This window comes from Dermacentor silvarum, chromosome 6, assembly GCF_013339745.2.
Source record: "Dermacentor silvarum isolate Dsil-2018 chromosome 6, BIME_Dsil_1.4, whole genome shotgun sequence".
NCBI lineage: Eukaryota > Metazoa > Arthropoda > Arachnida > Ixodida > Ixodidae > Dermacentor > Dermacentor silvarum.
Window position 1 is genome coordinate 95,544,960 of NC_051159.1, and position 10,139 is coordinate 95,555,098.

General features: G+C 42.5%; 1 long non-coding RNA gene across 1 annotated transcript; it reads right to left on the reverse strand.

The window, feature by feature from the left end:
• Positions 1-6,249: 6,249 nt before the first annotated feature.
• LOC119455111 (uncharacterized) lies at positions 6,250-9,804 on the reverse strand. The gene is made up of 4 exons (XR_007467526.1): positions 9,556-9,804; positions 8,771-8,977; positions 7,862-8,037; positions 6,250-6,399 (listed from the first exon to the last, which is right to left on the reverse strand). It is a non-coding gene; the product is annotated as an uncharacterized LOC119455111 (long non-coding RNA).
• Positions 9,805-10,139: the final 335 nt, after the last annotated feature.

Here is a 10,139-nt window from a genome sequence, read left to right on the forward strand (position 1 = left end):
TTCGATGATACTATATCTCACCTAAGAACTTTTAAGGACATAAAAGGGCACCCCACCAACTTGCGGCTGCAATGCTGTACATGTGTATAAAAGGTGCTGTATTCCTTTGGCCACTGCGCTGAAGGTTTCAAACACGCGGAGCTTTCTCGGAGAAGAGGTGCACCGCTGCACTGTTTCTACTGCAGAGCGCAACGAGCCACATTTGCTTACTTCCTGAAACAAATGTGAGCGGGAGAATATTTGGACGACTCGCGCAGTTGGGTGAGAAGATGAGAAAATAGAGGGGAGACAGAGCCCTTGCTCATTTCATTTTGCGATTCAGGAGTGGGACGCGTTCGTGGTAGAAAATGGCAGCAGTTTCCACTTTTGCCGCTGGAAAAGTTTGTTTCAGAAGAAGCACGTTGCATCTTTTGCAGCCTACTAACAAAATAAAGCAGCTTTGTCGTGGCGACATGCACCTACAAGCGCATCGTCTCTTCGTCCGTGTGAGCTTCCATGCATAACTCGCAAAAGTGACTTCCGGCAACAGGAGTCTCTCCGTAGCTGTTGGGTTCAGGCAGAAAGACATGAATCGGAGGGTAAAAAGAACAATAGACCGTGTCTCCCCGACGACGACTTGAAATGTCTTGCCAACTCTACTACGGTGCTCTCCTGGGAAATCATTTCGAGGTTGGCTAACGTAAGTGGAAGTCGCATTATATTTTTTATTCCTTCCTATATATGCTATTCTGTAGGTCTCACTATTTCATACTTGTCCGGTACAAAGAACTTTTTTTCTGCTTGTTGATTTAAGCCTACTCAATTAGGCAAGTCGGCAGCAATTCAGTCAATGACAGCTCAAGGTGACTTGGTTTCGTTGAGGACCCAAGTCGCAGGAAATGTGCGCTCACCTTGCGTGCCTCCAAGAAATTAATGATAGCTTTAGCGTTGTGCGTGAGTTTTTCCTTCTTGGTCCAACAAGGATATTGACACGCGACTAGGTTATCGAAGGGTTTGGTATCCAGGCTTCATGTTTTTCGTGAATGGTGTTTGCAGGTGCGATTAATGCCGCTAACTAGGCAAAAGGAGGCCGAAGGGAGCGCTTTGCTTTATTTGCTTCATCCGAATAAACGCGTCTCCGAATACATGCAATTGCGTATGTTGCTTCACAGAGAGAGGCGGAAATGAAGAAAAGATGTAAGTCAAAAGCAGGAAGGTTAACCATGGTGAGCCCGGTTGGCTACCCTCCACTGGGGAAATGGGAATCAGAGATGCGCAGGACAAACAAAAAAGAGTTCAGAGCATGCACGCACGCACGCACGCTGAAAAATGTTCATGACTCAGCAAAAGAAGTGCTGAGCCATGGTTCGGCTGTCGTGAATCATGAAAAGGTGACTTGCGAAAAAAAAAACATGATGACTTGAAAAAATGGCTGTAAATTGTCGTTTCAGGGTGGTGGTGACTCAGCAAAAAACAGCTTAGTCGCGGCCCGAATTTGGTGAACAAAGGATGACTTGCGAAAATTACTGCATAATATGGTTCAGAGTGACGATGACTCCGCAAGTAAGTCCTGAGTCACGGTCCGAGTTTGGTGCAATAAGGATGACTTGCAAAACTGACTGTGAAATATGGGTTCGGAGTGAAGATGACTCAACAAAAAGTGGTCATCGCGTCATTGAGTTAGCGATACAAGGGCTTTCGTCTTCGAGTCGTCTTAGTTGTAGCATAAGGGACCCCTATTAATTAGATTTATAAATTATTTCTCGGGGCTGGGTTCTATCAACTTTTTCCGCTACAAAGATTGAAAAGAGGAAAATTATTTTCCGGAATGCTAGATGGTGTTTAATAAAGTTCTGTTCCATTGAATTTATTGTCCTCAGTAATAAATAAGGCATGGCCTTTACATATATCTCAAATTTTGCACATCTTAAATATGCTCAATGTGGTGCAGTCACCCGCTGTGACAACAGGACGGGAATGTCTTGGAAAGAATGTCAAGAGGAAGGCCATTCGAATCTTTGGCAGCTAGAAGAATGTGACGGAGAAACTTGCACTCCGGGCTCGTTTATGTAATACTTTCAGCGAATGGCACCGGTGTGAGACGCGTACTTAATGGTGTTGTTAACAAACTTGCTATAAAGCACAAGAAACGCTGTCACGACGATAAGTTGTGCTTGGTGGGGTTGCAAGACAGCCGATGTATATTCTAGTGTCGAGTGGACAAACGATTTAAAGGAAAGCAATTTTGCTTGCTGTGGAGACTGATTGATGTTACGGATGCGTTATTAGCAGTTCATATGTAGATACTAATATGTCTACGCTAGTACGGATCCCTGTAGACAGTGAAACCTCGATACTTGACACAAGCTAAAAAAATACATTGAAGATTAGCCCACAGACGAAAACACTCAAGGACGTCGCGAGCTTACCACCATCGTGTCAGCCACTAAAGATATTGTGACTATTCTTTAAATAAATTATTCGCTTGTTTTCTGTCTGCCCGTAACATCTGCATTGAGGTGCGGAATCTCGGTTCCACACAAGACCGCAGCAGACGCTCCCTGGCTGCTTCGGCAATACTAACCCAAGGCAAGAGTGCCACGAGTCTTCAACTACTATGCCCACCGTTTTCAAGGCGAGACCACAAAATAGGAATTTAATAAGTCGACAGGCATTTTATTGGTTTTGCAAAAAAAATGTGTCGGTTTACTGCCACCGGATGTATGAATGACATCAGTGTGCTTTGTCCTTCTACATTTACAAGTACAAACATATCCGATATACCCCATCCCCGTCGGTGCTAGAGTTAGTAGCAGAGTACCATCAGAACTAGTTAAAGCACTACTACACCCACTTCTTAACATACACACAATTGCAGAGTCGCACAGCCAACGCGCTTTTATAAACAGCGCACCATTCATTCGCAAGGCTTGAGTGGTGGCTACGTAACGGCAACTTCCTCGTAAGTTCTCACTTTTTCTGCCAATAAAACACGCATAGCATGACAAGCTCACGCAACTGAAGTTTACCGTTACGTTACTAAATTACAACACCACCACGCTGTAATTTTGAAATATATATGAATGTACGATCAAAAGCTGGGCCTAACAATAAAGAGTAAATTTATTATTAATTGCCAACTGCTTCTGTTCGCATATATATTGCATCCTTTAAAAACTACAATTTTCTATAAAGGCGCTGTTTTTCTTCAACCATGTTACCCTTGTTGCGGCAACTAAACACATGACAGTCATAAGTGGCAGGAAAATATTAAGACTATCAAGAAGTAACGCAGCCACAACAGGCACGTTACAATTCACTATAATAAGCGCCTATTCCACAAGGGCGGAAATGTTTATTGCGTCAATAGTGCGCGTTGGGGATGCTCATCGCCGCCATGACTGTGGTACTCACTGTGATTGAATACATAACCGTTTCGGTCCCGGCGTGCATTTGAAATGCTACAACTCCATGGAATTACTGTCATCACCATCATCATCAACACCACCTCCATTTTTCATCACCAGTAAACTATTCATGAATGAGTCGCGGTAACATGCTTTGCTACTTTGTCGGTAATTCTTCTTTTAGAGACATCGCGTGTTTCACAATGTGCAGTAGCTCGCCTAAAGCTACGCTTGTGCCAGACGGGATCATAGCCTTATCGGTGGCCCGTCTTTCCAGAGATCACATTGACTCCTTTCCCGAACAGCACTGCGAATTTCCCCTCGCTTTGCATTCTTACCTGATGACGTGGGTTGCTTGGCAAAAATTTCCGAGATCCCTGAAACCGACAAGCGCGCTGCCATCGAAGATAGCGTGATACCATCACGACAGAAGTCTCTTCTACTGTTCGTCTATACGTTTGATGCGTGGTTAAAATGTGGTGTGAGAATAGCTCAGAACCCATGCTCTTACACTTGTATCTGAAGTAAAATTTAAGGTGTCTACTAACTGCAAGTGGATGGTAATTCCTTTCTGGTGTAGATGCGAGTTGAGCTTACAGTAAGCTTTGGTCAATAAATATTTATTAAATGAACCACACTGCTCCTTAGGAAAACAGTTCTAAATAATTATGATGCGATATTGTTTTCTTTAGTCGCGAAGTTTAGCCGGTTATCGGGCACAACTTCTGTAAGCCTGAAGAAGCAGTATGTGTATTTTATGAAGAATACAAGCAGAACTTTTATCGGGCCGAAGCTGTTGAATGCGTTTTGTGTTTTAGCTATGTCACAAAACAATGCGTCAATCGTGGATTTCCTGTTTTTATATTTATTTTTGTATATTATTTTTGTTTTTGTCATAATTTTGCCACGATGACGTCAGTAAACAAGCCTTTTAAAATACTTTTTGACAGCATTTGGACTTCATGGGGCGTTTCTGAACAGGAATACAAGTTACAAGGGACCAACTTTGTGAAACACAATTCACTAACACGTAAAATTCTGCGCCACTAAGTACTCCAACTGTCAATCTCCATTTTGGGGCTGTAGAAATCCTCCTGCACCTTCACCAATGCCAGGTATTGTGGTGTTCTCAGTCAGATCGCTCGAAAGAGTTAGCTTTAGAAATTTTCATGAACGAGCGGCACACATTCCATAAAATAAAGAAATCGTTGCGTTTTTAGATGCAACGTTTCTGCTTTTCCTGTGATGCACATCATTCCTCAGCCGCTGTTATAAGAACGAAGTTAAGTACGTCCGCCGGATCAAAGTATTGTTAGCTGGGCACACTTAATTAGGACCAAAATTACAGTAGCAGCGGTTACCGAGGCGTTGTTTTTGATCTAGATACGCTGTAAAGAATGTGTAGAAAAATAGTGGACGAATGCACGATTTCTGACACTCTTTGAACCCTTATACCCCTGTCAAGTGAGAGAAAAAACGTTTTTTTTTACTTTTTGGTAATGACAATGCGATACAATAAATGACTCAAAAATTTACGTAGTATTGCATCCCAAAATATAGTGTTAATTTTACAAAATGGGGATGAAAATGTGTCCAGCAAAAAAGCAAGATTCCCCTATCTGGCAAATGAACTGAAGCAAGCGCTTTTGGCAGAACTTATTTTTAGACCCTTTGCGGTAATCAATAAAATGTCTTTGGGGAACTAACATAATCGAAATATATTTATTCAACCAATTCCATGCAAGACTTCAGCCAAGTACAAACTCAATAAGCTGTCAATAAGCAGTATAGAGGACATCGCTACGCGCGATGAATGAATAAAGACGTTGATCTGACTTAATTGTTAGCAGATTTGTATTTAATAATAATAACGTGCCATTAAATATGAATACTTTTGTTCGTATTTTGAATTGCTTTTTTTCTTTTTTGCATTTTTGGACGTTCTTCGGCGCGGAGTATATATTATGTTCTAAAGATTATTTAGGATCGCGTAAACTCGTTCAATTACCATTTTGTTTTACCAGACGAGCATTAAATATTTCATTGATGCCTACACTAATGGCGCTAAATCTGGCCTGAAAATGGCATTCTATAAAATTATCATTCCATTTTTCCATGTCACAACAATATTGTAAGCACTGAAATTCCTTTATTTTCTCATGTTATCTGTAGCCTACAGTGTCTTCAGCGATAAACAGAGTGTTACAGGCACGATGAAAACAATATAAGTAGTTTTTGTGACTGTAACGAACATCCCATGCAGGTGGTAGCTTTCAGTGTTCGAGTATCTTCTGTGCCGCCAGATTTCGTAGGAATTACATTTGAGGCCCACGAGTGTTTCCCTGCATGTTGAGGTGTTCTGTGTGAGTAAAGACTCAACGTACATATTTTTTTATGATCACAAAAAAAGTTGGTATGTTTAGCCTTACTGACAGGACCAAAGCGCTGACTTACAAACTTAGCGGGTTCTGTCATCGGCAGAGGGCAATGATGCAGAAAATTGATATTTTGTCTTTCCTTGCAGCTTTGAGTGCACATACATTTTATGGAGGTGATACAAAGAAGGTGATCGGCTTTTGCCTATATAATCGTGCAGTGTATACCTTATAGTTGAAATTTTGTTTAGCATCTGGTGGAAAGGCAGCTCACGAAGTCAACAAGGTGTAGTTAAAGGTGTACAGAACAGCTGGCAGTGGACTCTTGTTTCTTGCTGCAGTTTTCCAGTGCAAGAACTAAAGCCCTACAAACATTTCATCGGCGATTCCATCTTAGAAATATTGAAAGTGCGTTATAGAAAGCATGGCGCTTAAGACCACACAACCAATATAACAAGGAACGAAGGGAAGGGGAATAGGGCTGCATGTTCCCATTATTGAATCTTTACTTGTTTGCTTAAGAAACGTAGGTATCACTATCTTCAATGTGATCATTTGGCACCACCACACGTTCATCGCATGCCAACGCGACGACATCGCTCCCATCCGATGTAGGTCATTCGCATCGTCAGCCAACCCTGAAAACAGACGGTGCGCAGAGATAAAGGTTACCATGGCAATGCACTTTTACTGAATGTATCAGTAGAACACAGTCATCCTGCTCTATATTTATATAAGGAAATACCATTATACGTAATGGTTCGCCAGATGGTTCGAAGATGGTTCGCCAGAGTCCAAGGAATGTAAGGAAAAGTTTACAGAGGCGAATTGCTAACTGCGTCACACGTATCATCAGCGGAAAATGCCTGTTCCTTGCCATAACTGCGTCCTGACATCATCGTTAACCTTTATCAGACACAAACTTAGCCTGGCGTACGTGTTCCGGGAACATAGGATAATAAATGGGCAGCCTCCCGTGTCGGATTGCTGCCTTTATGAGAGGATGCTAGATGTTATGAATTCACTATAAGCTACCAGAATCTCTAAGCTATCTTATGTTGTGAAGATTAAGTCTGATTGGCCTTCACAGGCGTTGACATTCCCTATTCAGTCAATAGCATTGCGCTCAGAAACTACTTTTTGAAAAATACTTTGCGTCCCTCCGAAAGAGGGACGCAAATGCCGCGCCTTGATAGAAACGAGCATGCCTGCTCGTATAGTCCTCCTCTTCATCGGAGTACAGGCGCGGCAATATTATCGACTGCGTCATTAATAATAAAAGCAGGCATATGTAATAATTTTGTTAGTAATGTGGTGTAATCCAGTGTTACGCACTAACACCACCTTGTCACAATAATTAGCACCTTTAGCCTAATTTTAATAGGCCGACCTTGTTTAGGGCCCCTGCATGCCATTATACAACGGGAAAGATAAACTATAGACAAAATGAAGGACTACCACAGGCACACTTCCTGAGCAATCCAATATACCAAGACTCTCAAATTGGACACAAATCCCTATGCGTGAGAACACAAATTTTTTTCAACTCTCACTTCCTTCGCTGTAACTTTTAGGACATGTAAATTTACGAGTTGCGCCAACTTCCACTAAGACAAATGACAAAACAATGTGAGGTGAGTTATTTAATTATGCATAGCGAGCGTTTTAAATTGAATTAATTCAGCGTCACAATCATTAGCTCCTGGCGCCCAATTACCATGGCTTGTTTTCGTAAGTGCTCTCTGCCATTGGCTGGCCAGCTTTGTTAATATGTCCAATATCACGATTGGCTGAAACTTGCCCTTACAAACAATTCTTGTGTACTTGAGCATTTTGTGAACACCACTCTAATACAAAATTTTCATAACTCTAATTCTTAGCTTAGCATGTTACGTGCAGTTTGCTCCATCGCTAAACAGTACCACAGGACTCTTCAGCGTTTCAAATTAGCGCAATAACATTCAACAATGTGAAAAACTTTTGAATAGACAATTGCATAACGAAAACATGGTTGTTAAGAACTTTACTACAGTGATGTTCTCTTTAAATAGAAAGCACCCTCTCCAGTAAGTAACTACAGAGCTACATCAAATCCATTACCTTAATGGCAGTGTAGAGCTTCGAGCAAACAATGTCGTCAGTGAAGCGCGGGCTGGCGAGGCTAGTCTTGTCAAGGAAACCCTCGGCAACTCAGAAGCTTGTATATTGCCTTAGTACCAGTCAGGCATTCAGCTCTGTAGGGCATTATGTTGTGTACTTGTTGCGTTAAGTGCTTCCTGGAAGTGAACAATCAACACTAAGCAATTAAACACGCAAGGGTCTATAGTCTTAAAATATAAAAAAAATCGGGCCGTACATTTTTTCCGCGATTCATAAATTTTGACGCATTTTTTCGCAATCAAGCTCGTAATTTTACTAATATACATTGTTATGCAACTATTATATCCAAGACGGACTTTTCTCTGATTGCGTAAATAATGTCTCAAGTTGTGGAGAATGTCTAACACATCTATTAAATTTAAAGCGTGCTAAAACCGTGGTTTTATTGGTTGATAGCAAGGAAACCTAAAACACTGAAAGCGCGCATCCCAATTGGAGGAACAGTTTTTCGCAACGATATACTTAGACACTTCATTTTTACGTTGCGCTTATTACGTATCAGTGTTCAAAGTTGTGCTATTTGCGTGAGTAATAAATATAAATTGCAAATGTTGTGGGCTGCCTCAATGTCAAAAACACAATATCGGCTTCTATTCATGAAGAAAAAAAGGTGCCTCAGCTTTCCTTCGACTTGTCGTTTCATCTACAAGTAGAAAGTCAAGTTTTCTTAGAGAAAGGGCAAGCTGTGCAATAAACATCTCAGCAGTGAAATAACTTTCTTTTCTTTCAGAAACATGGCTATACAGACCGAGTCTCAATGAATCAAAATTAAAGAGACCACATGAACTATTCCATAAGTGTTTACAAAAAGATTTTACGTGTAATCAAATAGGTGCAGCCTAGACTCACCTTATGTAATGGCCTTCTCCTTAGTGTCCAGCACATCATAAGCATGATCCAGGAATTGCACCATATGCTTGTCGTTGTACATTTCAGACGTAGGGAAGAGATTTAAATGGCAAGCGTCAGTTTTCATTTGACCTCGCAACAGCCTCGCAAAGTGTTGTCGACGGTAGTCAGCTGCCGGCTGGTCCTGTCTGTCATCCAAAAGCAGATCTGTGTCCCGGCGTAAAAGTAAGATAAAAAAGAAAAAAAAACATCGTGTGATTCTCGTTTTGTATGCCATAAGAACGCGACAGGCAAGGTAGACGACGCAGTAGAAGAAATGACTTGTTTGTGAGGTCACACCAACATTATTGGATGGGTCAAAAAAGAAAAAGAAACGTTGTCAGGCACCTAGACATATTTTCCCTTCCGGGCATCGAAGTTTGAGGGGGTCAGAATGCCTAACATGTAGCGGCGTCCTATATGTAAGGAGGGGCCATATAGTGGGGCTATACAAACAAAATTCTCAAACTGAAAGTGCAACGCGAGAAAAAAGAAAGACGAGTCGTTAGTTTACGAACTTGGTACACGAGATCGTTTGCCTGCTGTTCATGAACAATTAACTGACTGAATGAAACAACAGATACGACAGCCAAGGCATCTCCCCGTGATCGAACGCATTCGGGAGCCCAAACAGTCCTGGAATTAACAGCATTGCATTAGGGAATTTATTCGCAATCCCTAGCCTTGTGTCCATGATAGCCCGTAGGGCCGTTACTACAAAAGGTCTTGTCTCGGTTGCTGCTCACCACTCTGGATCGCTTCGTACAAGATGCTGTGCAGGATGACCACGCCAGTGTGCATGTTTTGGCACGTAGTTTGAATTTGGAGATACGGCGGCGGCAGACGGTGTCCAGAGCTCTCCGGTGAGGATTTCTCAGGTGCCCTCCAGTGTTATTGCATTGCGCAGGCTGACGTTCACGTTGCTGTGACTGTGCAAACCGAAAGCGCGCTTTTGCGCACGCTGCACTTGCGAAACCGCACTGCACACCTCGCGCACCGGCTTCAACTGCGCGACCCCCGCCTCGCTTTTGCGTGTCTCGGGTCCCTATCGATAGCGCACCCTCGCGCCCAGCGCCGCCAGCGCCTCCACCAGAGACTGACGACGGCGAAGAGCGAGGGCTGGGCCGAAACCCGCTTTCCCGCGCAAACACAAATCGATACTCATGGCAGGTTACTTTCCCTATATGTTTCTTTCGCCAGCCTCGTGCATTACTAATCGCTTTTGTCCCGGTCGGCCTGCTTACCTGACTTTCGACCTACGCAGCACCTCGGCGTCTTTTGCATTCGGTGAGTGTTGCGTAGTCTTGTGAAAGGCGAGATGCGTCACAAT